Here is a 27,392-nt window from a genome sequence, read left to right as displayed (position 1 = left end):
GCTCCGTGCTACTTGCTCGACCACTGATTATGCCTAGGGCCTCTGACATTACTGCATTCCTTTGCTGTTGCCTACTAATGATCCCCCTCGGACACTATTATTGAGTGTTTATGCCCACTGGACTGTGCAACTACTTTGTGATATAAAAGACAGATGGGCTGTCCTCACTGGACAGAGTATTCTAGACTGTTAAATGTTTAACCACTTCGGATGTTCTTCTTTCAGCACTTCAATGGGGAGTTCTAGGGGGGTGGGTGTTGGAGTCATTTCTAATGTGGACTTCAGGATAAATGAATGTTGCTGCACAATGCTTTGCATGGGAAGATGCCATTATTATGCCATGTTATATGCTGTATACACGCTCGTGTTTAACTTGCTTGTCCAGAGTATTTGTATACGTTGAAGCAAGAGTTCACCATGGCTCCTTGTACAGCATGCTGACAACTTGGGGAGTGCTTTGTAAAAATAAATGCAGCTATTCGCTCTCACTCTTGCACAAGAGTGTTAGGTCGGTTTACAAAGGATCATTACAGCTTCCTTGGATGTTGGGATTGACTAGGTCTTGCCAAGATGTAATGTATTCAATGTGTATTGCACGTTAACAATGCCTTTCAATCTCTGGAACTCATTTAACGTTTAGTCTAAAGAATGATCAGAAGCGTTGGGGCACTGTTTGATCTGGTAACTCCATAAAAAGTGGGGGACATCAGGTACCTCCATAAAAAGTGGAGGACATCAGAAACCATGTCAGGCTAGTTTTTGACATTTTTGTAACTGTTGTAACTGTTGAGTAAGGCTCGCTCTGGCCTTTCCCAGACAAGCTGGAGGTTGGTTTCTGAGCAGGATGGACAGCCATGACACAGCTATACCCCTCTTCTAATGACAGCCTCTTACACTGTGAGGCTGCTTAGAATATTTTTCCCTATGGCTAATTTTAGTTTTCAGCCCGGCCTGGATTAGAACACATTTATTTACTTTGCCAAACCTCAATGCTAAAATATCTTGGAGAGATAATTCTGGAATATATCAGTACTATCCATTGGTAGCCCAGATGGTTGAAAGATATGTGAATCAAAACAATTGAGATGTAGCATTTTCATTCAAAAGCAGGTCTAGTTGTGTGCGCAGTATTTTGTCTGTATGGTATTGAATTGCCCGGAACACGTTACCTAGACTAAGAATAAGTACCTTGGGATTCATTTGTCACCACCACTTGCTCTACCTTAGAGGTATGCAAACATATAAACTTATAGCATATTCAGGATTTAAAGAGAGGTACAGGACACAATATTGTGTTTGATTTACAACAAAAAACGTTTTTAAGTCTTACAATTGTGGTATAGAAACAATATAAATTTCTTATGTCTCAAAATTACTGCAGATGACGCAGTGCTCACAGTGAACAAATATTTATAAAACATGGAACAAGACTCTGAACAGAACCTAGGGTTGCATACACATTTTTGGGAAATAAACAAAAGTAGAGATCCTGTCTGCACATATACAGTATCTCCTAGGGAACCCTGTAATTCTCGAAAGCAATGTAGGGATGGGATGTCGACTTTTCGACCCGTGACAATTTTTCGGGTCTCATCTGGACATGTCTTCCTTCTAAAGTTCCCTCAAACTTAAATCTTGGGCCCTTCATTAAATCATCCATTCAACATTACAGATAGAGAACTTCTAAAAAGGGACCAACAATGTACTTTGGGCCGCTGTATTTCCATAAGGGTCCTGCCTGTAATTCCAAACTAATCAGAGTAGATATACCATTCCAATATGTGTCAGTCAAGCTGCCAATGCGTGTTTCCTGTATCACAAGATTCACATTCACATCCGCACTCTCTGTGCACGCCGAGGGGCCACCATCGGAATATCGTACATCCAGACACACGCACACAGACCTACTTACAAGGGTACAGATTTGAAGTCCCCTGAGGAAGAGCTGTGTAGCTCGAAATGCATCGGGCAATGTACAATCACTAAATTACTGAAGTAATAAGGAAAATGAAAAATGAAAAAATTTCATGAGAATTAAATGAAATGAAATGAACAGTCAAACAATTGAGTAAAGAAGTTTATTTAACACATTTGTCCACCGGCATATGAAAAGAAGAGAGAGTGCGGATGTGAATGTGAATCTTGTGATACAGGAAACACGCATTGACATTCATACTTTGACCCTGAGGCTCAGAAGGGTACTCACATCCTGCACCAACCACACTCCAGAAATCTGTTTTCAACAAATATACCGTCAAATAATAAAACAGAGTGCGTAGTCAAAAGTCCAATTGGTCACATCAGTCAAGCTGCCACCATGTCTCCAAAAGGCTCTCTTTAAATGTTGAATATATCTGTGATCAATTAAGTTTGCACACCTCTAAACTATAGGAAGAGGTGGTGATAAATGAGTCCCACAGGACAATTGTTTTGAATGTGTATGTTTGTGCCAAGCAGCAAACCATGGCTTTCTGACTTGTAATACCATTTATATAAAGCTTTTTTTTTTTTTAAACCTCTTGCAAGTTACAAAGCACAACAACTGGCAGCCGACCACTTCTATGGAATCTCCTACAGATTCACTGTTAAGTAGGGAAGTGTGTAGGTTCAGGAAGTACTATTTTCCTTGTGGGAGTTACACTTTAACACATGGCGGTCTTCCAAGGGACCCTTCCCAGTGATTGTTTAATCAAATCATTTTCTCTGTTTGCCACTCAGCACAGCAGCGTCTGTCACCTGCTGCGGGAGAAATGGTGCACTTTGGATAATCACGTACAACCTAAATAACGTAGAGTCAATAAGAAAATCCGGCAAAGCACACTACCATTAACTTGTTATTTTATTAGCGCAGCTGCTATACAGGGACCAAACCATTTCTGGGCACTGTAGCGTGGGACAATCTAGATTATGCGGGTTCGGGGAGATTGATATTTGTTAAATAGTTTAAGTTACAGGTGTAAACGCCAGTTGTCTGTTGTGTGTATTGTTATAAGAACCTGCTCAGCCCAATGGGGGTGGTGCGTCGTGTTTTTGCAGAATGGCACTTGGCAGCTGCTTTCTGGTAGCGTGAATGTGTAAGGAAGCGATCGCCATTGTTGCTCTTAGCCTAGCTCCCCAAAAGAAAGTTGAGAATCTCATTTTTTTTTATATTTTGGTTTCCACATAGTTCATCGGTTTAATTCGAGTTCATTATTAAGCATGTAGCATTCCCTCTGGCATCTGTCTCGGCCCGGGAGCCAAGAAGTACAGAAGCGAGAAAGCTGGAAAACAACACATACACTTTCATGGAGTGCTCAACACAAAAGAAAGCGGTGGTAAAGTAGTCATGTTCTATAGGAGGGACAAACACGAGTGACAAGTTGGGACATAAATAAGAAGCAGGCAAATGCGCGACAGGAAAGCAACCAAATAGTGCACGCAGGCCTGGAGGCAGGCAGGCAGACAGCAGCAGCCCTGCCCTGCCGGTCGGTGACAGAGACGGAGTGACTCTCTTCGGTCTTCGGACTCGGATTCGGAAATCGGACAGGGCAGCTGAGCGTGGGCGGGCCTGGCCGCCAGGCTGCTTTGTCTAGGACTTGGAAGGCAGTGAAGTTCGTTGTTCTTCTGTTGTCTTCTTCTTAGGCTATGCGCGCCGCCTGCCACACCCCTGATGCCACGCACAGGGGTTTACTGCTTACTGGCCCGCATGATGTTGTGCGTGCCCTGGGGCTGCCTGGCATTACTCACCACCACTCAGCAGCAGCCAGCCCTGCTGCCCACGCCCGCTGCACATGCATACGCGGCGGCGGAAGTGCGGAACAGAAAGTGAAAGAATAAAGGCCTGTCCTGCGGCCATTTCATAGAATCAGGCGGGCTTAGACTAAGACAGTGGTTCCCAAACTTTTTTGACCCGTGGCTCCCTTGACCTAATTGGCAGTTGGCCGTGGCTCCCCACCATTTTTTTCCCGCGCACCGGGGTGCCGCGGCGCACCCTTTGGGAACCACTGGTCTACATGAAGAATCAAGCCTAGACGTGATGAAGGATTCAGAGAGTCGCCATCACTGTCATAAATCTATATTTGCAATCACAAAGATCTTATAAAGTACATCTCAATGCATAAATAGAGTAGTATAAAGCACTCCCACTAAAAGTAGCCAGGCTAGAGAAAGGCTCAAGGAGCTCTGTGGCGTTACAAGAAGTTTACGTGAGGTGGGCTCTGATCATGGGTATCCGCAGAAATGTTTTCGGTGGGGGGGGCAAATGTTTAACTTCATCACCATCCCCTTGCACCCTTTCCCCCTCTGCCTTACACCCTTCTCCCCCTCTGCCTTACACCCTTCTCCCCCTCCACCTTGCACCCTTCTCCCCTCTGCCTTGCACCCTTCTCCCCTCTGCCTTGCACCCTTCTCCCCTCTGCCTTGCACCCTTCTCCTCTCTGCCTTGCACCCTTCTCCCCTCTGCCTTACACCCTTCTCCCCTTCCACCCTTCTCCCCTTCCCCTTGTACCCTTCTCCCCCTCCACCTTGCACCCTTCTCCCCCTCCACCTTGCACCCTTCTCCCCCTCCACCTTCACCCTTCTCCCCCTTCCCCTTGTACCCTTCTCCCCCCTGCCTTGCACCCTTCTCCCCTCTGCCTTGCACCCTTCTCCCCTCTGCCTGGCACCCTTCTCCCCTCTGCCTGGCACCCTTCTCCCCTCTGCCTGGCACCCTTCTCCCCTCTGCCTTGCACCCTTCTCCCCTCTGCCTTGCACCCTTCTCTCCTCTGCCTTGCACCCTTCTCCCCTCTGCTTTGCACCCTTCTCCCTTCTGCTTTGCACCCTTCTCCCTTCTGCCTTGCACCCTTCTCCCTTTTGCCTTGCACCCTTCTCCCCGCTGCCTTGCACCATGCTCCCCGCTGCCTGCACCATTCTCCCCACTGCCTTGTACCCTTCTCCTCTCTGCCTTGCACCCTTCTTTTCTCTGCCTGGCACCTTTCTCCCCTCTGCCTTGCATCCTTCTGCCCTGCACCCTTACTCCCCTCTGCCTTGCACCATTCTCCCCTCTGCCTTGCACCATTCTCCCCTCACACTCTCTGACAAGCAGCAGTCACGAGTGACGACCCCTCAACAAGGAGTGAGGCAAAGACAGAAGCTGGCAGAGTGCGGCTGCATCAGGGCATAAGGCATCCACCCAACGCTCTCCACCAGGCCTCTCACCCTGCATGCACCCAATGCTCTCCACCAGGCCCCTGAACCTGCACCCCCCCAACGCTCTCCACCAGGCCCCCCACCCTGCACCCACCCACCCACCCACCACTCTCCACCAGGCCCCCACCCTGCACCCACCCACCCAATGCTCTCCACCAGGCCCCTGACCCCGCACCCACCCACCCAACACACTCCACCAGGCCCCTGAGCCTGCACCCACCCAATGCTCTCCACCAGGCCCCCCACCCTGCACCCACCCACCCAATGCTCTCCACCAGGCCCCTGACCCCGCACCCACCCAATGCTCTCCACCAGGCCCGTAACCCTGAACCCACCCACCCAACGCTCTCCACCAGGACCCTGACCCTGCACCCACCCTACGCTCTCCACCAGGACCCTGACCCTGCACCCACCCTACGCTCTCCACCAGGCCCCTAACCCTGAACCCACCCACCCAATGCTCTCCACCAGGACCCTGACCCTGCACCCACCCACCCAACATTCCCCACCAGGCCTCTCACCCTGCACCCACCCACCCAACGCTCCCCACCAGACCCCTGACCCACCCACCCAATGCTCTCCACCAGGCCCCTGACCCTGCACCCACCCACCCAACGCTCTCCACCAGGCCCCTGACCCTGCACCCACCCACCCAATGCTCTCCACCAGGCCCCTGACCCCGCACCCACCCAACGCTCTCCACCAGGCCCCTGACCCTGCACCCACCCACCCAATGCTCTCCACCAGGCCCCTGACCCCGCACCCTCCCAACGCTCTCCACCAGACCTCTGACCCTGCACCCACCCTACGCTCTCCACCAGGCCCCTGACCCTGCACCCACCCACCGCTCCCCACCAGGCCCCTGACCCACCCACCCAATGCTCTCCACAAGGACCTGACCCTGCATCTACCCACCCAATGCTCTCCACCAGGACCCTGACCCTGCACCCACCCACCCAATGGAGGTTAAAGACAGTCATTTTATGTGTATCTGTGCTCCCAGAGAGAACACTGGGATACCGCCACAGGTTTATTAAGCCGCGCACGAACACCCTCTCTCTTTCCCAATCATTAAATTATTCCACCAGTTAAAGAATCCAAAATATATGTCATTAATAATGTGATTTTTCTGCTTGATAATGGACTTGGTACAACGTTGCACATGAATTTGAAAAAGCCGTCATAATAGGAACGTTCGTGAACGTCATTTGACAGTTGAAAAGTTTTACCATTTTTCTGTGTTTTGGTTGGCTGGATTTTTTTTTTTTTTGCTGCAGATTTATATAGCGCAAACTCTACCCGAAGAGCACCAGTCACGTTACACAAGGATACATTCATGTATTCTGTTTTTGTAGGCGCTGGGAGATTAAGTGATTTGCCCAGAATGACAAAGGATTCTGAGCTGACGTCGAGGGTCGAACCCGGTTCCCCAGCTCCAAAATTGGCAGCTCGCAGTTTCACTACATTTTGAGGATGATTATATATTTTTTCAGACCCACATCCTGCACAGCGGCGCAGCGCCCTTGGCTTCCCTTCACGGCACACCAGGGTGCCGCGGCGCACACTTTAGGAACCACAGATGTATGACATAGATATTAAGAGTGTACTCCCTGGACAGGTCCTGAGCATGGGTAGAGGAGGGGAGAAGATGGAGCTTGAGGTCAGAGCTACCACTTTGGAACTGAGGAATCAGGTTTGATTCTGGTTTTGGCTCAACATCCTGTGATCCTGGCCAAATAACTTAATCTCTGCGTATCTAAAAAAAAGTAACATGTCCTTATGAAATGTCATTGGTGCTCATATAAAGCACTCCAATATGTTTGGGTTGGGTTTGCTCTATATCAAAATTGAGGGGAAAAAAATTAAAATATTAGTTTAATTTACTCTTTCAATGCTATTTGCATCTAAATAACCGAAGGTGCTCATGACTCCACAAGGAGCATTGACCCCCTCCTGTGCTGCAACACCTTCCTTTCTGCCACTGATCAGCATCTCTTTCACAGCTCATGAGCAGCTGAAAGAGTTGAATGCCTTTTTTAATGGTTAGAACTGCCAGGCGCCAAAATGCGGGATTATGGGCATCATCTTTTGCCTTTGAGTAAGAAGTGCCTGGATCTGTAGCTGAGTCCTGTGTGCGCTGTTTGTGCACCCCTCACCCCCCCTCCCCGCCGCCGTGATGCTCTGCTTCAGAAAGGCAGAGACTAGGGGCAGAGCAATCTATTCATCACGGAAGCGGGGGGCGAAAGTGACACATTCTTAGTGCGACTTAAACTCTTCCTTTCCCACATCGTGTGCGGCACCCCTGGCTTCCCTTCACGGTGCAACAGGGCGCCATGGCGCACAGTTTGGGATTCACAGGACTAAGATAACAAAAAGTGCCTTACACACTGTGTAAGGCACTTTTTGTTATCTTAGTCTAAGCCGGCCTGATTCTATGAAATGGCGCAGGCCGCGGGACAGGCCTTTATTCTTTCACTTTCCCTCAGCTCAGTCCGACACTCACTCGCAGGGTGACGGGACGGGCCATGGCCGGGCCCCCCACCATGATTTCGAACTTGCTCTCGGGCCCCCAGGCCATCGAAGATTCGGGCCCTGGCCGGGGCCCCGCATGCACTTAAATATTTCGAAGACTAGGTGCACGGCCCTGGCCGGGGCCCCCCCGGCTGCACGATTTATAAGACTCCCAGGGGCCCCGCCCGCACCATTTAAAAATTCAAATACTCACTGGCAGGGGCCCCTGCCGGCAGGAGCCAACGCTGCGCACCATAAGCCTCAGCCTGTATATACTGAGTGACGTCGTGAGGAGGAGCCCGGCCGGGGCCCCCAGGAGCGCGAGGCCCCTTCGCAACGCGGGGTCTACGGGGGCTTGTGTTACGCCCCTGTGTTTATTGGATTAATGTACCATGCTTTCAAATACAATAAAGGTTTGTTTGAAAATAAAAAAAATAAAAAAATGGCACTAAGCACAAAACAAATATGAAAATGCCATAGTCTTGAATCAAAAGTAACTTGTGCCAAACACCATATGTACAATTCACATGGCAAATATGCAAGGACGAGCCTTCCGATACCAACAGAAAATGTGTCACACCGCCTTTCACTTCACACGCAGCCTTAAAGCACACGGCACTCAGCTGTCCGAATGTTCCTGCAGTTCTGGACCTGGGTGTGCTTCTGTTCGATGGTCAAGGATGATTCTGAAGCAGTGACGGAATCAGTATCCAGCTGAAGCGGGAACCAGGAGAATAAGCCAAGCACCGACAGGTGCATGGCTTGGCCTTTTATAACCAATTCAGTGGCACACAAGGCTAGCCATGCCCATAAGCATTTCAGGTGTTAGCAACAGTACATGTCCAAAAATGTGACACTTTTTCTGGCACTCAAAATGTACAAGCTATGACAAAACAAGCCCTGGTACCAATAAATATAATAAAAAGAAACCAAGATTGACAGTGGCAAGAAAAGGAAAAAAAATAGTGGACAGAAACGTGTGCAAGCAGGGACCCCTGGGGGTGCTAACCTACCAGACAGGACGGGGAGCTCCTGAGATCCGGGCGAATGACCTTCGTTACCCTGGGCATAGGTAAACTCAGGGCCTACCAGGGGTTGCAGCATGTATTATGCCACCCCTGGCTGGCCATCCAAATCTGACACAACTGGCTGATCAATCAGCCGGGGCAAGGTGGTGTAATCACCCTTTGCTTTAGATATAATATACCTATATCTAAACCTAAAATGAACACATATCCTCCTATAAGTCACTCCTATGGTAGGCCTTAACAATCCTGGAGGCAGAGTGTTTGGAATTATGTGAGATTGTGCTCTAGCATGAGCTGAGCCTGTCTGCAGCTTTCGGAACCAAGTCCTTTAGCTGTTTCCATGATAACGCAATACCATATACTCTTAAGTGCATTATAATCCTTGCGGTTATTGCTAACTTTGGCATAGCATTATCAAAACATGTCGAGTAAGGTGTCATACGAATTGGAATACTACCCCCTCGCCAATTCTGGCGATTGGGGTAGCATTCCACCCTTTTAGAGGGACACGACATGTATGTAACTGTGAACCCCGGTTAAAGTTAACTCGAGCCTCAGCATCACAAAATGGATGCTGCCACCACAGACACAAGTCTGACCTCCTGCTGCTGGGAGTCCTTCCAGCGAGGGAGGCCTGGACAAAAGGTTTCCTGCCTTGGGAGGTGCTAGCACCACCCCAGACAGGATTTTGTGTATTAGGTAGGACAGGCCTGAAAGGCATGAGACATGCCTGGGGCACACAAGGTGGCCCTGTGCATACACCGGTTCAAACTAGTTGCTGGGGCACTCCAGCCCCAGCTCTGGCGAGAAACCGGACAAAGGATAGGGGGTGTAACCACCCCCCTTCCTGGTCCCACCCATAGGAGGGACCTAGTCACAGTACAGCCCCCTTTAGGAGAATAAAGGTAGGAGCTGGTCCCATTCCAGATTAGATTAATCCTGATTTGAACCTCTACAAGAAGAAACTCTGGACTTTGACGTTCTGCTCCACAGAAGACTGAAGAAATCTCCCTTGTGGTCAAGGAGTGACCACCCTGCACAAGCAGGCACCATCAAGCGTCCAGCGGTTCACTTTGTCGCCTTCCTTTGAGGATCCAGACTTCAGAGCCCGACGAGACCCGGACTTCCAGACCTCTCCGACCACTACCTACATCTGCAGCACAGCAGAGATCCGTGGGTGCGACGAGACACGTGGGACCGGCCATCTTGGAGAAACTGCACTTCGCTTCCAGCATGACTTCAGAGGTATCCTCGATGAAGTGCTTTGGGTATTGAGAAGCCCCAGCCCCGAGCAGCTCCTGCACAGAAGATCAGCTCTCCAGCATCCAAGAGATCTGCGTGGGGCCCTTTTGCTTGATTGCTGCTCGACGCGTTGTCTGGTCACTTGCCGGCTGGCTAGTGACCTCCTGGACGACGACCCAAGAAATCTACACCGCTGGTCTGGTTGCTCCAGACTAGCCCTTGCTTCCCTGCAAAGGAGAAGCACCCCGGACCCTCCTGGTGCGCACCAGACGCCTTTTCCAATCACCGCATGGGTTACCTTTGCCAAGGCCTGTTGACGCCGAATCCGGAACCAACACCGCCGACAGCGATAGCCTGCGTGGGACAGCTCGTGCCTCCATCCTGGTCGTCGAAGACACCTCCTGGTCCACGTGGCTGCAGAGTCAAGAGTCCACTCTTCACCTGATCGCGACGACAGCCTCTGGTTCCTTCCTGGTTCCACTCCAGTCACTGGCCAGTGACTTTGAACATTGTCCCCTCTGCTTTCAGGTCTTCATCTTCCTTGATCCACCCTTGGATCACTCCGGACAGCTTCCTCCTGGTCGCCTGCAGCATCTTTCTTCAAGGCTCCATAGACTTCAACGCGGAAACCCGACACACTTTGACACCTATGCACCCGCAGCCCGTGGGTGAGGTAACATGAGCATTTCGGTGGTCAAGGGTAGATTAACTCTCCTAGTGTCCATATTTCCAGTCGTTTTAGTCCTAACTAGTCCGAACTGTCCGTACTCACTTTTTTCGTAAACTGTACTGTCCATTGACTTTGTTACACATCTCGCGTGTGAGTTCACACTCTGCACACGCGTCCCGTGGGCCTCCTTCTACTTACCTAAGGTTAGGGTAGTGTAGTCCCAGCGATCCTACAGCCTCTGGACAGCTGCATTCCTTCTATCGATTTCCTTATACCACTTGTTTGTTATATGGTTTGATGTGCCCCTAGGGCAACATTGTATTTGTGCAACTTAAACGTATTTTTCCTAAGAGTCTTGTCATGTGCTTAGCCCTCTGACCTCATAAAGAGTTCAGAGGTGTTTGTTATTAATAAATATATTGTTTATTTTCATAACAACCTGTGTGGTGTCCTTTCATCTGGTATTCAAGGGGTTATATGTGGTAAAACAGCTGGCTTCACATGCCAAAAGAGGTTAGCCTAAGACTGCTTTGTCCATGCTACCATTAGGATAGCTGGTCTATAAGGTTGACTTACAACCAATCTCCATAAGGGTTGTTTGGACTGATACAAGGTGATCATTAGAACTAGTGAGCATCATATATCAGGCCAACTTCTCACAGTGCATACCTTGCAGAAGGAGGTTCACATCGTGCAACACAGTTATCTATCTCCAAAAAATGGGGACCCGTCTGGTTGAACTGGCAGATGACTCAGAAGGGAAGCCACAAAGAATTAAAGTTTTATAGGCTACCTGCCAAAATCTTTTTGGAAGCCTGGATCACCTCCACAGTGGCTCCAAAAAAGCTGTCGAGAGGGCACACAGACTGCTATTGCCCCCACTAAGCTGGGCGCACCACCAAGAGCCATTATTGCAAGACTTCAACGTCAGGGACCGTGATGCTATCCTGCAAATGACACCTATTCGCAGCCCGCTGCTGTTTGAATGGCATCAGATCTCAATCTAGCCAGACTACACACAGCGAGTGCAGGATCAAAGGAAATCCTTTTTAATGGTAAAACGATACCTGAGACATATCTTAAATACAGCCTCCTCTTTCCAGCAAAGCTTAGAGTTGAAAGCAATGGGAAAGCTCTGTTCTTCTCAGCGGCAGAGGCCAGTGACTGGTTGGATACCCGGAGACTGATGTAGTTCCCTCAACAAACTCATCCCGGGCTGCAAGTTCGGGACGCCCGACATGGAAACATAGAACACGCAACAACAGCACAGCGCCAGAATGTGTAGCCCCGGAAGAATCTGGGTGTGCCAGGATGGCACTTTGCAGATATTGGACACCGTTCCTGACTCAGGGGATTCCTCTCAAGCACAGCTGCTGAATAATCTACAGGAAGAGGACGATAACTAGGGAGGGATATCCTGTTAAAACAAAAAAGAACACCGGCTGGATGCTTGGACTAACAAAGTATATGGCTGTTTACTGATGGGAATGACTGAGACTTTCTCCTATCACATGCAGTGGGGTATTTGGAATTGTGATTATAATTGTGTATGAAGTTGGGCGATCTTAGACTCAGATACAGGCAACCAACGGGGGGGCTAATCCCCCCGAGGTGGATCGCTAAGTGAGGGGTTGGGCCTTGCATATTACAGTTGCAGTGTCTTTATATGTTTTATGTTCCGGGATAATGGGGCGGCAAAAGCACACCTTTACCTTGTCTCTTCTGAGTCCGGTGGGGAGGGGGTGCAGCACTGCCCTAGAGGTGGGGGTTGCTTGTTGTTGTTGGGGTATGGTTGGGTTGTTTTTCCTGCCCTCCTATGGAGTCACTGAATATAATATGTTGCCACGGTATCGAAGGCTACGAGTGAATTGTGATAATGCATGGTTGCGAAACAGGGGGGTAAAAGGAACGTATGTTTATGGCAGACCTGTGAAAAGCGCTATAAAGCAGCCATAGCATGTCTGCAGGAGACACGTGTGTGGGGATCCCTAGCCTGTCTGAAGAAGTGCTTGAGAGGGCAGTTGTATGCTACCTCGTACTCGGGGTTTGCCTCGGGGCTCCTGAGATCACTGTTCAGCATCACTGTGGACCCAGAGGGGAGGTATGTCATCCTGCATGGCAGGTTAGATGGCAAATAAGTATGCATTATTAATTTGTATGCCCTCAAAGATGACTGCCCATCTTTCTTTTCCAACCTGATCTGAGTGACTGCCCCTATTTGGGATCTTCTGTGCTGCTGGCACAAGACATTAACTGTTTTCCTGGACGGTACAATGGATCGTGAACCCCCAAGGTCCCGCATTAAACCCCAGATGACGGAGTCCCTATGGGATTTTATAGAAGGCATGCAATTGATTGATGTATGGCGCCAGCGGCACCAGAGGACCTGACAGTTTGCCTGCTATTCTCCCGCATCTGGAACCTTTAGTCGGTTAGACTATTGGCTCCTCTCCGCTGAACTAGGACCTGAAGTGAGAGGAATAACCTATTTACCTAGGTACCATCCAACCATTGACCCGTACTGCTAAGCTTGTGTGGGACAAGAAACCGCTCTGCCATACCCCTGTGGAGGCTTAGGACTGAGGCCTTATCAGACGCTCCGTTCGTGGCCACGCTATTAGAAGCCCTAGATATATACTTTAAAGAAAACTGGGGGTCTGCCTTGACACAAGCTCTCAAATGGGAAGCCATGAAGGGGGTTATTAGAGGGGAGTGCATTAAAACATCCTATGGGGTACATCGACGGCTGGAAAAAGAAATAGCTAAACAGAAGGCAGTACAGGCGTACCAGAAAAGGGCCTTCTGGGAGCCCCCCATAGGATGGAGGAATGGCGGGTGGCACGTTAGACCCTACTGACACATCTGCATAGATTAGAAAAATATGCACACTCTACAAATCAACAAAGTTTACACATGGCGGGAGATAAATCTGGGACTTTGCTGGCTCGCCTGGTTAAACGAAATCAGATATCTGAAAGAAACAGTTAGTTATAGATTCCTTACCTTTAGAATTACCCCCAAGCATCAGACTGGATCAGTACTTTTTTTCCTAAGCAGTACCCCTGCGCGTTGGTTGACTTTGCGCCCGTTGCCAGCATCGTGGTCGCCGGTATGACACTGCGGTGCCTACTTAGACGCCGCCCCTGGACGCTGATGTCAGTTCTTTCTTTTTCCCGGCCAGCTTAGCACAGATCACTTTTTGACTCAATTTTTAAAAAACTTTTTTCGACTTCTTTTTTTCGAGTCATCGACTCCTGGTGCACAAGGGATTTCCAATTGTCTGACCTGGCTTCAAGGTCGGTCACAAACTGATGTGTGTGATGGACCTGCACCTCATGTGCCTCTGGTGTCTGGAGCACAACCATGACCCCAAGTTGTGCTCTGACTGCTGGGCTGTGAATCCGAAGTTTTTGTGGGATCCGTCCCGAAAGCTCCTGGAGGCACAGCAGTCGACTATGTGTCGTTCACGGTCTCGCTCGAGGGGAAGGTCTCGAGACTGTTCGCGGAGCCACCACACCTCGTCCAAGTCTTCGCACTCCTCGAGTTCGAAGCACAAGAAGAAGGTGAAGAAGCACCGTTGCTCTTTGCCTTTTCCCCGTCGGTCACCTGAGCTCCGTCTCCAGTGACTGATCAGTGACCACACCGTGCCTCCCCCCGTTTCCCGGAGCCGGTGCATCTGCTGCCCAGCTTTGTATGTTTTATGAAGCCCTTTCCTGCCTCTTTGGGCAGCCAGACAACGCTGGTGCGCCTTCGGGCCCCTCTGAGTTGGTTGAGGACTCTGGGCCTTCAATGCCAGCGGCTCCAGCGGGCCCCATGGATCCAGGCTTGGATCGGATCAGTGCCATTTGACCTTAGTCAACCTTCCCTGGCACCGATTCCAGTGAGAACACCGTCTCCAATCTCACCCCCGAAATGGACCCAGACCGACGTTGGATCCAACGCCTGAGGGTACTTCTGTTCCCTTGTTCATCCCAGGTGTTTCCTATTGCCCTGATGGTGGTGATGAGGACTGGGAGGGGTCGCTGGACCCTTTGGCAGACCAGATGGAAGAACGAGACTGGAGAGATGAATTGGGCAATGCCAGTGGTCTGGACACTTACCCAGACTTTGGTATGCTTTCTCCCCCTACTGTGGCTACGGAGGAGGGAGCGTCCTATGCTGTGGTGGTGCGTAGGGCAGCAGAGGCCTTGGGCCTGGATCTCCCTACAGTGGCAGTCAGGACTAATCTCCTGACAGAGGTGCTTCAACCTGTGGCAACTTCCTCAGAACCCCTCTTGCCCTTCAATAAAGCCCTCACGGACGTCCTTATCGGCACTTGGTCCAAGCCTAGCACAGGGGCTCCTGTGGAAAGGACGATTGCCCACTGCCTGGCTACGGGCAATCCCATTTTCCTCACCCAACACCCTTCCCCTGAAAGCTTGGTGGTCCAACCTTCTTCTTCCAAAGGCGCATTCCCTTCTGCTCCTCCAGACATGGTATCCAACAAGCTGGATCATCTTGGGAAGTGCATGTTCTCTTCCTCCAGCAAGGAACTGCGGTCCATGAATACCGTATGCCTCTTGCGCCAATATTCCCATACAATCTGGGTTACGGTTGCACAAGTTCTGCCTCAGTGCCCAGAGGAGGCCTGGGCTGTTCTCTCCCAAGCCATGGCAGATGGGAGAGTCGCAGCAAAATTCAGGATTCACTGTGGACTGCATACCACCGACTCACTGGGCAGAACGGAACGTCTGGCTTTTCGGGGGATTTTCAAGCAACCTTGCTGGACATGCCCTTCGATGGCCGTTGCCTTTTCGGTGACAAGGCAGAATCTGCGCCAGAGCGCTTTAAGGATTCTAGAGCTACGGCCAGATCCTTAAGCCTCGCAGCGGCCCCCATCCACCACAATCTGCCTTTCACCCCTTTCGTGGCTGCTGAAGGGGCATCCCACCACGTCTGACCCAGTCTAGCCACCGGTCCACGCAAGCTGCCCAGACTCTGTGTGGCCGTGGACGTGGGACCCAGCGACGCGGGTCTGGGAGCCAGCGGGCAGGCTAGTCAACCCTTTCCCCCCTGCAGCAGCCTCCAAACCCTCCTAGTCTGACCTTTCAGACCCATCAGCGGGTGGCAGGATTCACCATCACCTCCCCCACTAGCAATCCATCACAATCAGACAGGTGGGTTTTGCAGATGGTCCTAAGTGGCTACTCCCTCCCCTTCGACACTACACCTCCCTCCATGCCACCATCTCTTGATCGCATGTCAGAGGATCATTTGGTGCTTCTTTGCCAGGAACTTTCAGCTCTCTTGGCCAAGGGAGCTATCAAAAGGGTTCCTGCACCAGAAGTAGGACGTGGTTGCTAGTCCTGCTACTTTCTGGTGCCCAAGAAGGACAAGGGTCGCTTACCTTATGGGCCGATATGCCTGAGCTGGCCTCGGTAGTGGGCAGGGACTGGAATGATGTTATGGATGTGGTTAAAGACAGAAGCAGGGCTGTGGGGGGGCTGGGCTGTGGTCAGCCCACAAAACTGCACTCTGGTGGCAGGCCTTGACTGGGTGGATGCATGGCGGCGCATGCATGGGGACAGGCAGGAGTATACATACCTTTCGGTAGTACATAAGTCCTTCTGCAGAATCGACTACATATTTGTTCCCAGAGTGTCGGCTGCTAAGGTGGTGTCAGCTGAGATTCTCCCCCCTGGCCTCTCGGATCCCTCCCCGGTGTCCGTTGAGCTTCAGATAGGCAGGGAGCGACAAACATTCCGCTGGCGCCTTTTGGTGTGGCACCTGCAGAATGATGAGTACAGGAAACATATGAGCGAGGTGATCACTCATTATCTTACCATAAATAAGGGGTCGGTTTCAAGTTCCGCAACATTGTGGGGGGCCCTGAAGCCTACTCTGCGAGGGGTGGACTTAGCCTGGTGTGTGTCAGCCCGCAAAAAGCATAGGGACGAATTGGTTCGGGTGAGGCGGAGGTGGAGGCACTCGAACACCGGAGCCGGGGAGCAGGCGAGGGGCAGGTGGTGCGACAACTGCTCCTGGCGCAACAGTCCTACGACACTCTCCTGATAGATGAGGCCCGACAGGTTTGGTTGGCAACGCATAGCAGGATATGTCAGTGGGGGGACAAGTCCGGCAAGATCCTATATCTGTTATGCCAGGGCAGTTTTCACCCCCAGGCCGTTCTGGGGGTGCTGGATGAGGCGGGGGCATTGATTACAGACCCTATGGCCATAGTAGAGAGCTTCGCTACGTATTATACAGATCTATATGACATTCATGGGGTGGAGTCTTTGGGCTTCTGCCTGTCGTTCTCGCCTCATCATTCCTGTGCCGGGCTGCTAGTGTATAGACCTCCTGGCCAGGTTGGATCATTCCATGAGGAGCTTCACATTGCTATCTCTTCACTAACTATGAAGTTTAAACACTGTCTGCTCCTGGGTGACTTCAACATCCATATGGATGTGGCAGAAGCAGCAGATACTATCAAGCTTTTGGATGTCACCAATCCACTGGGTTTGACTCCTTATCTCACCACCTCCACACATAACAAAGGTCGCACTTTGGACCAAATCTTTTCCACTATTCCTATTTTTTTTGCCTCGCCTGTACCTGTGTTGTGGTCAGACTATTATTTAGTGAACTTCGATATCTCACGTGTGGCCAGAACAATAGAAAGTGGTGCTAGTCGGCAGTTTCCTGCTCCCCGCGCTTTTCATCGCGTGTCACCTGACACGCCAACCCAAGTCTCTGGCCTTACATCCTTGCCAGCTCACAGACAACTTAGAGGCTAATTTAGATCTCTTTCAGACCTGGCTTTCGCAGCGCCTTGATGAGCTGGCACCTCCTTTGTTGGGCCGCAAAAACAACTTGCGCGTCTCTGCTCCCTGGTTTACGCCAGCTCTCAATGAAAGTAGAAGGCTCTGTAAGAAAGCTGAGAGGGCATGGCGTCGAAATTATGATGGGCTACTTCAGGAGGCCTATAAGGAGTGCACTAAGATCTATCACAAAGATATTATCTTGGAGAAAAAATCTTATTTTGGTAAGAGAATTGAAGCTGCGGCCAACACGAGTAAGGAAATCTTTACCATAGTCAAGGAATTCACCTCTCCCTCATCCACAACATCCAAGTGTTCTCCTTCCGAACCATGGGTTAAACAAATGGCACATTTTTTTGCTAGCAAAATCAAAAATATCCAGGCTTCATTTATGTTGTCAGGGCCTGCTTTGGCCCCCAACTCTATCCCCCTTCCCCCTTCCCCTTCCCCCGAGTGTTCTCTGCTCACAAATTTCCCTCCCCTTTCCCCTCAGGCCTCACTGGAACTTCTATCTAAATTAAAGTCGGGCTCACCGATGGATCCCTGTCCTGCTAAGTTTCTCGCTAAAATTGCGCATGTCATCAACCCTATAATTAACCCGGTTCTTAATCAATCCCTCACTACGGGCATCGTTCCTCATTCCTGGAAACAGGCTCTCATTCTCCCTCTCCTAAAAAAAAAACCTAATCTGGACCCCCTTATTAATGCAAATTACAGACCTATTTCTCTTCTTCCGGCCTTTGCTAAGGTCGTGAAGAAACATGTCCATTCCTCCATTTCTAATTTTTTGGAGATGCACGACATCCTCCATCATACTCAGTCAGGGTTCTGCTCAAATATGAGCACTAAAACAGCGCTGTTGGAGGTCTCAGAATCCATTAAGGAGATCCTGGATTCCGGAGGAAAGGCGATGCTGGTGCTGCTGGACCTATCGGCGGCATTTGATACCGTCCCCCACAACCGTCTTCTTTTAAGACTCCAGGAGATTGGTTTAAGGGGGACGGCCTTCAGTTGATTTGAGTCTTTTTTATCTGACCGCCAACAAACAATCTGGACCCTCCTTATTCAGCCTTAGTGCCTCCACTGGAGGTGGGAGTTCCTCAGGGGTCAATCCTAAGCCCCACTCTTTTTAATGTCTATATGTCCCCATTGGCAGCACTGGCTGAGTCCTATGGAGCCCAGATTGTATCGCACGCGCAGCTTCTTTTCACGTGTGAAGAGAATGCGGTCTTCAATGGCGAGAACATCAAGGGCTGTCTAGGGGCCATCTTTTCTTGGTTCCAATTGAATCATTTAAAATGCAACTCTGATAAATCAGAGGTTCTCTTTTTTGGCTGTCCCCCGGACCCCCACTGGAAATCATGGTGGCCGGCGGATATGTTCCTTCCCTCCGCTGCCACGTCTGTGGCAAAAAATCTGGGAGTAAAAGTGGACAATGGGCTGACTCTTAAATCTCAGATCCTGGGTCTAGTGGGGCAGTGTTTTGGTCTTTTAAAAACTCTGAGGAAATTTCTCCCCTTCCTATCTTTTGCCCACAGGAGGATTACGGTTCAGGCCTTGATTGGCTCACGGCTTGACTATGCCAATGTGTTATACCTGGGCCTTCCAGAGTATCTTCCTTCACATCTTCGGTTCAAAATTCGGCCGCATAAGCGATCTTTGGCCTCAGTCGCAGGTCCAAATCTTCTGCTCTTCTTAGAACACTTCACTGGCTGCCTGCACGCAAACGCATCTTTTAAAGAACCTTACCATGGCGTTTAAAGCCCTCCATGGCACCGGTGCGCTCTATCTAAGGAAAATAATTGGCTTCTACTTTCCTTCCAGATCTCTTCGTTCTGCTTCGTTAGCACTGGCTACTGTGCCTGCAATCAAGCGAGCCCGTATTAGGGGACGCTCGTTTAAACTTTTGGCACCCCAACTCTGGAACAAACTGCCTTTGTCTCTTCGGAAGTGGAATAGCCTTCTCTCCTTTAGGAAGGAACTTAAAACATGGCTGTTTGGACAATAACCTCAACGGTCTTGCGGTTTCTGCTTCTTTGGTCTGTTAGCGCCGGGACACTCTGCCCGAGTAGCTGAGCGCTTTTATAAAACTCCCCTTAACATAACATAACATATATGCCCCTCTGTAGTGCTTGCCGGAGGCTACGGTTGACAAATTCATCGCGGACCGACCACCCAAAGCGGTGTCGGATGAGATACGTAAACAGCTGGAGCTCCCTCTGAAAGATGAGGAATTAGGTACAGCCCTGGGTGAGCTTAACTCTGGGAAGGTGCCTGGAACCAAAGGGTTCCCGAGCGAGTTCTTCAGGCGATACAATTTACAGCTTGCCCCTTATTATCGGGCAGGACTGGAGGAAGCCAGGGCAGAGGACTGGCTCCCCCCCGGACTGGAGGCATGCGGAGGTGGTGGTGTTTCATAATCCCGGCCGGCCCCCAGGACAGCACGCCTCTACCGCCCCATTTCTCTACTGAATTTGGAGGCCAAAGTCTTGGCCAAAGCATTGGCTAATCGCCTCCTACCTCACATCTCAGCACTGGTGCACCCGGACCAAGCCGGGTTCATGCCCAAGAGGGCGACCAGACGCAACATAAGGCGGGCGCACGTGGCTATGGCGGCTATCCGACAGACTGGGGAGCCTGCGGCTCTCCTCCTGGCAGACATGGACAGGGCATTTGACTCCCTAAGTTGGGTCTATTTGTTCGCCCTACTACACAGACTTAATTTTGGCCCACGCTTTCTGTCCTACTTGATGCTTCTATATACTGATTTGACGGCATTGGTACGGTATACTGATTTGACGGCGTTGGTACGGGTGGCAGGAGCACTTTATGCGGACAATGTCCTCTTTTTTCTTACAGCATTGGACAGAAGGGATCCACGACTCCTGGAGATCATGCAGATATTTGGGGAAGCGTCCGGGTTAAACATGAACCCCCGCAAATCCACGCTGTGGGCTTTGGGAGATCGGATGAGAGTGGGCACATGGGCGTCCGCGATTCAGGTGGCAGTGAGGGGCCTCAAGTATCTGGGGGTGTTCCTTTCAGATGTGCCGGCCATCTCCTGGGAGCGAAACCTGGCACCGGTCTGGGAGCGAGTCCGTGCAGACATGAAAATTTGGTTACGCATGCCTTTGACAATATACAGCAGATCAGCGATTTTCAAGATGGTAGCACTCCCTCGCTTACTCTACCAGCTACAGAATCACCCGTACCCGATCGCACCTAGGTGGTTCCGACTGGTGAATTCTGTGCTTGGGCAGTTCCTGTGGGAGGGGGGAGCAGTGCGTGTAGCACTGCGCACCTGCTTTCTATCCACCTACTGCGGAGGACTCGCGACCTCAGATGTCCTTTCATACTACCAGGCCTCACATTTATTGGTCCTCAATGAGTGGTGGTATGGCGATAGGGGGGCCCAGCTTATGCGTTGGAGCGTCGCCTTATGGGGCCTCACACGCTACATTCTATTCTTTACTCAGCGTCGTTGCAGGGTGTGCTGCCACCAGCCATGCGGGTGGTATTCCAAATCTGGAGGCAGTCGCTGAGGCGCATGGTATGGTGGAATACCCTGACCCAAGAAACTCCTCTATGGCACAATGGACACCTGCCTGCCCTGGTGGCCCTGCAGGGCTTCTGGGGTTGGGATGCTATTGGCATTTAGACCCTGGGTGAGGTAGTGAGGGACGTGTCACTCAAGTCATTTGGTGGATTACAGGGGGAATTTTGCATGCCCCGTTCCCAGTTCTTTCGGTACCTCCATTTTCACCATGCACTAACTCCCAGCCTAGAGGGCTTAGAATCTCTTCCAGACTTTAGCCCGTTGGAGGCGAAGGTCTTCATGAGGGATCTGGAGACAAAGAAGATCTCCTGGATCTACCAGTCCTTGGTTACTCACTGCTCCCTCACACTTCAGAGACTTTGGGGGGTTTGGGAGGAGGATGTGGGCACGCTGGAGGAGGAGGATTGGAGGGAGGCCCTTGCCCTTCCCCCCGGGAGCGGCCATAGCGATGCATCTCTGCCTTATTCAATTTAAATATTTACACAGGGTCTACTTCACTCGGGTTCGACTGTGGCGGGCGGGATTGATTGCCTCCCCGGAATGTCTTTGATGTGGCCGAGAGGAGGGCACATTTATGGATACTGCCTGGCAGTGTATATCACTTGGCCAATTTTGGAGGGGGTATTTTCCTGTCTGTCGGAGGTCTTGGGGTGGGCACTTCCACGTACGCCACAGTTTGCCCTGCTCCATGTCATGAAAGGGATAGGGGGTAACATTTACAAAAGACATCTTATGCAACTGGGCCTCACATTGGCGAAACGTGATATAGCCAGAGCGTGGAAGGACCACAGGCCCCCTCGGTGGCAGCATGGAAAAATGGCCTGGATTTCTGCATGGGACTAGAACAGCTAATCTTTGTAGCCAGGGAATGCGCACCAAAAACATTATAAAATATGGAAACGGTGGGCGGATTATCGGGGCCTGTGGCTGGAGCCTCCCATTGTTGCGGATGATCTTCCAGCGGAGTGATGCTTGGGTCCCATGGTTTTGTTCTTGTGCAGGGTGGGGGGGGGAGGGGCGGGGGTGTAGAAAATAGACCTTCTCAGGGGTCCCACTGATACTTGGTCCTTTTAAACCAACAAAGAAGAAATTGGCGCAGAAGCTGAAATATAAAAGTAACATCTTTATTAAACTCAAATGAGGGAGACTACGTCACACAGAAGTCTTAGCAACTGAATGAGGCAGTCTGAGGAGTACTGAAAACAGAGGCCTTATATATGCTTAGGGTTACATAGTCAGCATAAGACCAAGGGGCAGTCCTGGCACACATAAGCATGCAAAATGACTAATATGGGCATGCAAGATCTGCTTGCTCAACAAAATGGGAGGAGAGTTACTTCGCCATACAGCAGTAAAAATAGCCTCACAGTTCTACAAGAAGAGCAGGTGCATTCTACTAGCTAGGCCCTTCTGAGCATGTGCGAAGGTGGAAGATGCTAAATATAGTTAATTTCTAGCCAGATTACAAGAGCAGTCAACACTGAGGGAGGACAGAGCACATGGCAAGCACGTGGCAGCACATGGCAAACAAGATGCCTGCCAGAAAAACAAAATGGCTTTCAGCTGATGCTAACAAATCCCTGCAATATTTAACAGGGGGGGTCTGGGGGAGTGTTAATACTCTTTTGTTCTATATATACTGTTCATGGACTGGGACTCAGTGGGCTTTTGCGACTTGGTAGGGGTGTGGGGGGGTGTTGGGGGGTCCCAGTATCCCTCTTGATACACTATGCCATATATTTTGGTTGTTATTCTAAAAAGGCCAATTGCTTCCTTGCCTATGTAAATTTGATACTGCGGTTGTCCCGGGGTTACAGGGCCCGCAACATATGTGCAATTTTACAATAAAAGTTGTTTTAAAAAAAAAAAGGACAAGGTTCTGCGTCCTATCCTAGACCTCAGGGGCCTCAATTACTTCCTCCGGAAGGAGAAGGTCAAAATGCTCACATTGGCTCAGGTCCTGTCTGCCCTTGACCCGGGAGACTGGATGGTGGCGTTGAACTTGCAGGATGCCTATTTTCACATCCCCGTCCTGCCGGCCCACAGGCGCTATCCACGGTTCTTGGTAGACCACGGGCATTTTCAGTTCACTGTGCTCCCCTTACCAGTGCCCCTTTGGTGTTCACAAGAGTGATGGCGGTAGTCGAAGCTCATCTGCTTAGATCAGGGGTTCCAGTCTCCCGCCTATCTCAACGACAGGCTGTTGAAGGCGGGCTCTCCCCAGGCTGTTGTCTCCCACCTCCAGACTACGGCGGACCTCCTGCATTCTCTGGGATTCACTATCAACATGCCTAAGTCATACCTGACTCCCTCTGTCTCTCCTTTTCATCAGGGCTGTTCTGGAGACAGTGCGATTTCGGGTCTGCCCTCCTGAACAGCAAGTCTAGGATATTCAGTCTATGATACAGATGTTTCAGCATCTGTCCCGGAATTCAGTGAGAATGACCCTGAGGCTGCTGGGCCTCATGGCCTCCTGCATCCTGCATCCTGCATCCTGCTGCAGATCTTGTCAGATGGCATATGCATGCTCTGCAGTGCGACCTGTAAGTTCAAGTGGGCGCAGCATCAGGGGAATCTCTCCGACTACGTCCAGATCTCAGAGGGAACTGTGCAACAACTTCACTGGTGGTTAATGAACTAGGATTGGGTCAGAGACAGGTCCTTCTTCCTTCCCCAACCAGACCTCACGGTGGTGACTGATGAATCACTTCTAGGATGGGAGCGGTATCCTGGGAGAGGCGGAGATCAGAGGAGTCTGGTGTCCGGCAAAGTCCGGGCTCCATATCAACCTGTTGGAGCTCCGGGCAATTTGCCTGGCACTGAAGGCATTTCTTACCTCCCTCAAGGGGAAGGGAGTGCAGGTGTTTACGGACAACACCACTGCCATGTGGTACTGCAACAAATGGGGTGGGGTGGGATCGTGGACCCAATGTCAAGAGTCTCTTTGCCTTTGGACATGGCTGGAACTTCGGGGCATAACCCTGGTGGTTCAACACCTTGCAGGTTCCCTGAACGCCAGGGCAGACAAACTCAACCGTCAGTGGCGGGTGGATCACAAATGGCGTCTTCACTTGGAGGTGGTCCAAGGTCTCTTTCAGCAGTGGGGAGAGCCTTGGTTAGATATGTTCACCACCAAAGAGAACGCACAATGTTAGCAGTTCTGCGCGTTGGAATTTCCAAGGCAGCACTTGCTCAACAACGTTTTTCCTCATGAGTGGAACTGCGGCCTCCTGTACGCCTTTCCCCCAGTACCACTTCTGCCCGAGTGCTGATATTCAAGCACGACTGGCCCAAGTAATTCACGTGGCACCGGACTGGGCACGAAGAGTCTGGTACCCCGAGCTCCTGAGCATGGCTATCGATCCTCCGATCAGACTGCCCCTTCGGGAGGATCTTTTGTCACAACAGCAGGGGACGGTGCTCCACCTGAACCTGTTCAGCCTCCACCTCCTTGCGTGGAGATGGAGCGGAGACAGTTGATAGCTTTTGATCTTCCACCCGAAGTTTGTTATGTCATCTTGGCAGCCAGGCATCTATCCACTAAGATGGCATATGCTTGTCGATGGAACAAGTTTGTAGCATAGTGCACAGCTAATGCTGTGGATCCCCTCTCTACCCCTCTTTCTGAGGTTCTTTTGTTCCTTCTTTCTTTGACCGAGCAGGGTTTGGCTCTGGGCAGTCTTAAAGGCTATCTGGCAGCGATTTCTGCTTTTCTTCGGCTACCAGATCAGCACTCTTTGTTCAAATCCCCTATTAGTGGAGGTCTACAACGATGCGCTAGGACAGGGCTCACTCCCTCCCTCCATGAGGGAAGCCCTGGTGGCCATGATACCAAAACCCCTGTAAGCCAATTCCTACAGACCAATAACCTTACTTAATATAGATGTAAAAATACTTGTGGGGTCATGGCAGCGCACCTTCTCCCTTAGGTCCCCCATATTGTTCACTCAGATCAGGCAGGATTTATACTGAAGTTGAGTACCACCTATAACCTGAGGAGATTAGCACATCTGGCACGCCCCGTACTTAATGGAAGATGAATATGCCTTAGCACTGTTAGATATAGAACAGGCCTTTAACTCAGTGGAGCGGCCTTATTTGTGGCAGGTCCTCCGAAGGGTTAGGGCTAGCGTGGAGTTCCTTAAATGGATTGAAATATTTTACCCCTTCCTTGACACGAATTAGAATAGGGAACTTGGTGTCCAGACAGTTTGAGTTGTGTAGAGGTATTAGCCAGGGTTGCTCACTCTCTCGGCTGCTGTTCGTCATAGCCATAGAGCCGCTGGTGGTGGCCCTGCAGGGTAGACTAGGAGAGTGGGGGGTCAGGTTAGCAAGACCAATCATGTTGTATCCTTATATGCTGATGATATAGTAATCTATCTACCCCCACCAACAAACTCGGTACCACTGTTATTGGCAGAGTTTAGGAGATTTGGAGAAGTATCCGGACTTAGGACAATTCCAGGAAAATCCAAACTCATTCCCATTGGAAGATTTGCAGGTGTACCGCAGTCTAAGCTCACAAAAGGAGAGCTACCATGGGAGGGGCTACTTGGCTCCAGAAGGTTTTGTCGGGCTTGCCATTGTCCCTTATGGGTCGAATTGCAATAATAAAAATCCTCGTTCTACCCAGATGTTTTTACACACTGCAACACTCACTTTACATTATCCCTTTGCGCTACTTCCGAACACTTGACAGACCTCTTATGGGGCAATAAACTTAAACGGGTATGTTTAACAATGCTGCAGAAGACATGGGTCCAGGGGGGCTGGAAGTCTCATTCATAGAACTGTATTATATGGCCTCCCAGTTGCAGCATGCAGTGCACTGGTTAGATACCGACAACAACTGGTAGGCCAACCTTCTGGCGAGCACGCATGAAGGATACACACTACCCAAATTATTGATGCTTAGGAAAGCTGTTCCCCCCCACCCAGATCCCATATATTGAACAACACATGCCAGTATTTGGAAAAATGCAGTTTAAAGTGTAGTCCAACATGCTCCATATGCCCCAAATATGCCCCTATGGGTGCTATGGCCATTTGCCCATATTGCGGACTCTGTCTGTAAGAAGGTGGAAGGAAGGAGGATGCCAAACACTGGGAGACCTGTATGGTACGTTTATAACATGAGAGGAAGCAATAGACAACTTTAACTTAGGGGCGGGACAATTCCTACAGTATGAAAAGATTCCCAGTGTGATTCAGGAAATAGGGTCAGGGTTCCCTGAAGAGCCTCCTAGTCCTAATACATTGAAAGGAATGCTATACATGGTGCAGGGTAGACGACTAATACCCCACCTATATGGAGCCTTAAGGGATGCCTTGTCAGGCGGAGTACTGCTGGTAAAGGAAAGATGGCACGCTATAGTGGAGGAGACGCTATCTGATAGAGAGTGGGAAAGAGTCCAGGAGGCGGTTCACACAGTCCGCTCCAATGCACAATTTAAACTCTTACAATGCAACCTAGCTCATCAGGTATACCTCACCCAAGCAAACTACACACAATCGCAGCAGACTTTATTCATATGTGCCCCACACTATTCTCCTACTGGGATACGGTGATAAAACACCTTCAAAGAGCCACAGGATTGGTAGTTCCTAAAGAGATCCGACAAGTACTGCTGGGCCTAATACCTAACCCTAAACATAAAAACGAAGCAGGCACTTTCTTATTGTAGTGTGGCTCAGATCTGGGCTCCCGCAAGTAGGAGAGTAGATGAGATATATGTGAGTGGGCGACCGCAGAAAGGGTGCGAATGAAGCCTGTTTGTAAAGATGAAAAATTGGAAGAAGATCTCCGGGCGTGGTATCGAATGCTGGTAGACCTTAGAGGGGAACAAAATACGGGAACCCAGGAGTCTGCGAGTGTGATAGGTGTCCCATGCAGGATTGGGAATTCGGGGAGGGAAATGGCATGGCCTAATGCAAAGCGCTAAGGAATAGTATATAACAACCATGTATACAGTAAAACAGAAACTGTTACTTTGTTTGCAGTGGAAGGGAGAGCGGTAAGTTGGGAGTTGGGCTTGGCAAGAGTTATGTTGTCATATGGTTACTGCGTTTCTATATATTGTGTTAAGTTAGCATGAGTTTATTAAATGTTTAAATGACATATTTTCCTTCGGGTTCAGTTTGCACACGACACCTAATTGTTATTGTAGCTTTCAACCTAGACGAAAGATGTGATTTATTTGAGAATAATATGTTATTGCTCTGATATCAGTTGTGCTTGGTACAACTGTCTGCACACTGAGAACTGCACCCTCTAAGAATAACCTAACACAAGGTTGCTGAAAGCCTGATCCTCGCACCACATTAGACATAACACAAATAATGTTGCTGCCAACATTGGGCTCTACGCGGGTTTAAGATAGAGTTACAGGGAATGAATCAACACACTTGATGCTTCGCAT

The sequence above is a fragment of the Lissotriton vulgaris genome, chromosome 5 (assembly GCF_964263255.1).
Source record: "Lissotriton vulgaris chromosome 5, aLisVul1.2, whole genome shotgun sequence".
NCBI classification, from domain to species: Eukaryota; Metazoa; Chordata; class Amphibia; order Caudata; family Salamandridae; genus Lissotriton; species Lissotriton vulgaris.
This window is presented reverse-complemented; position numbering follows the sequence as displayed.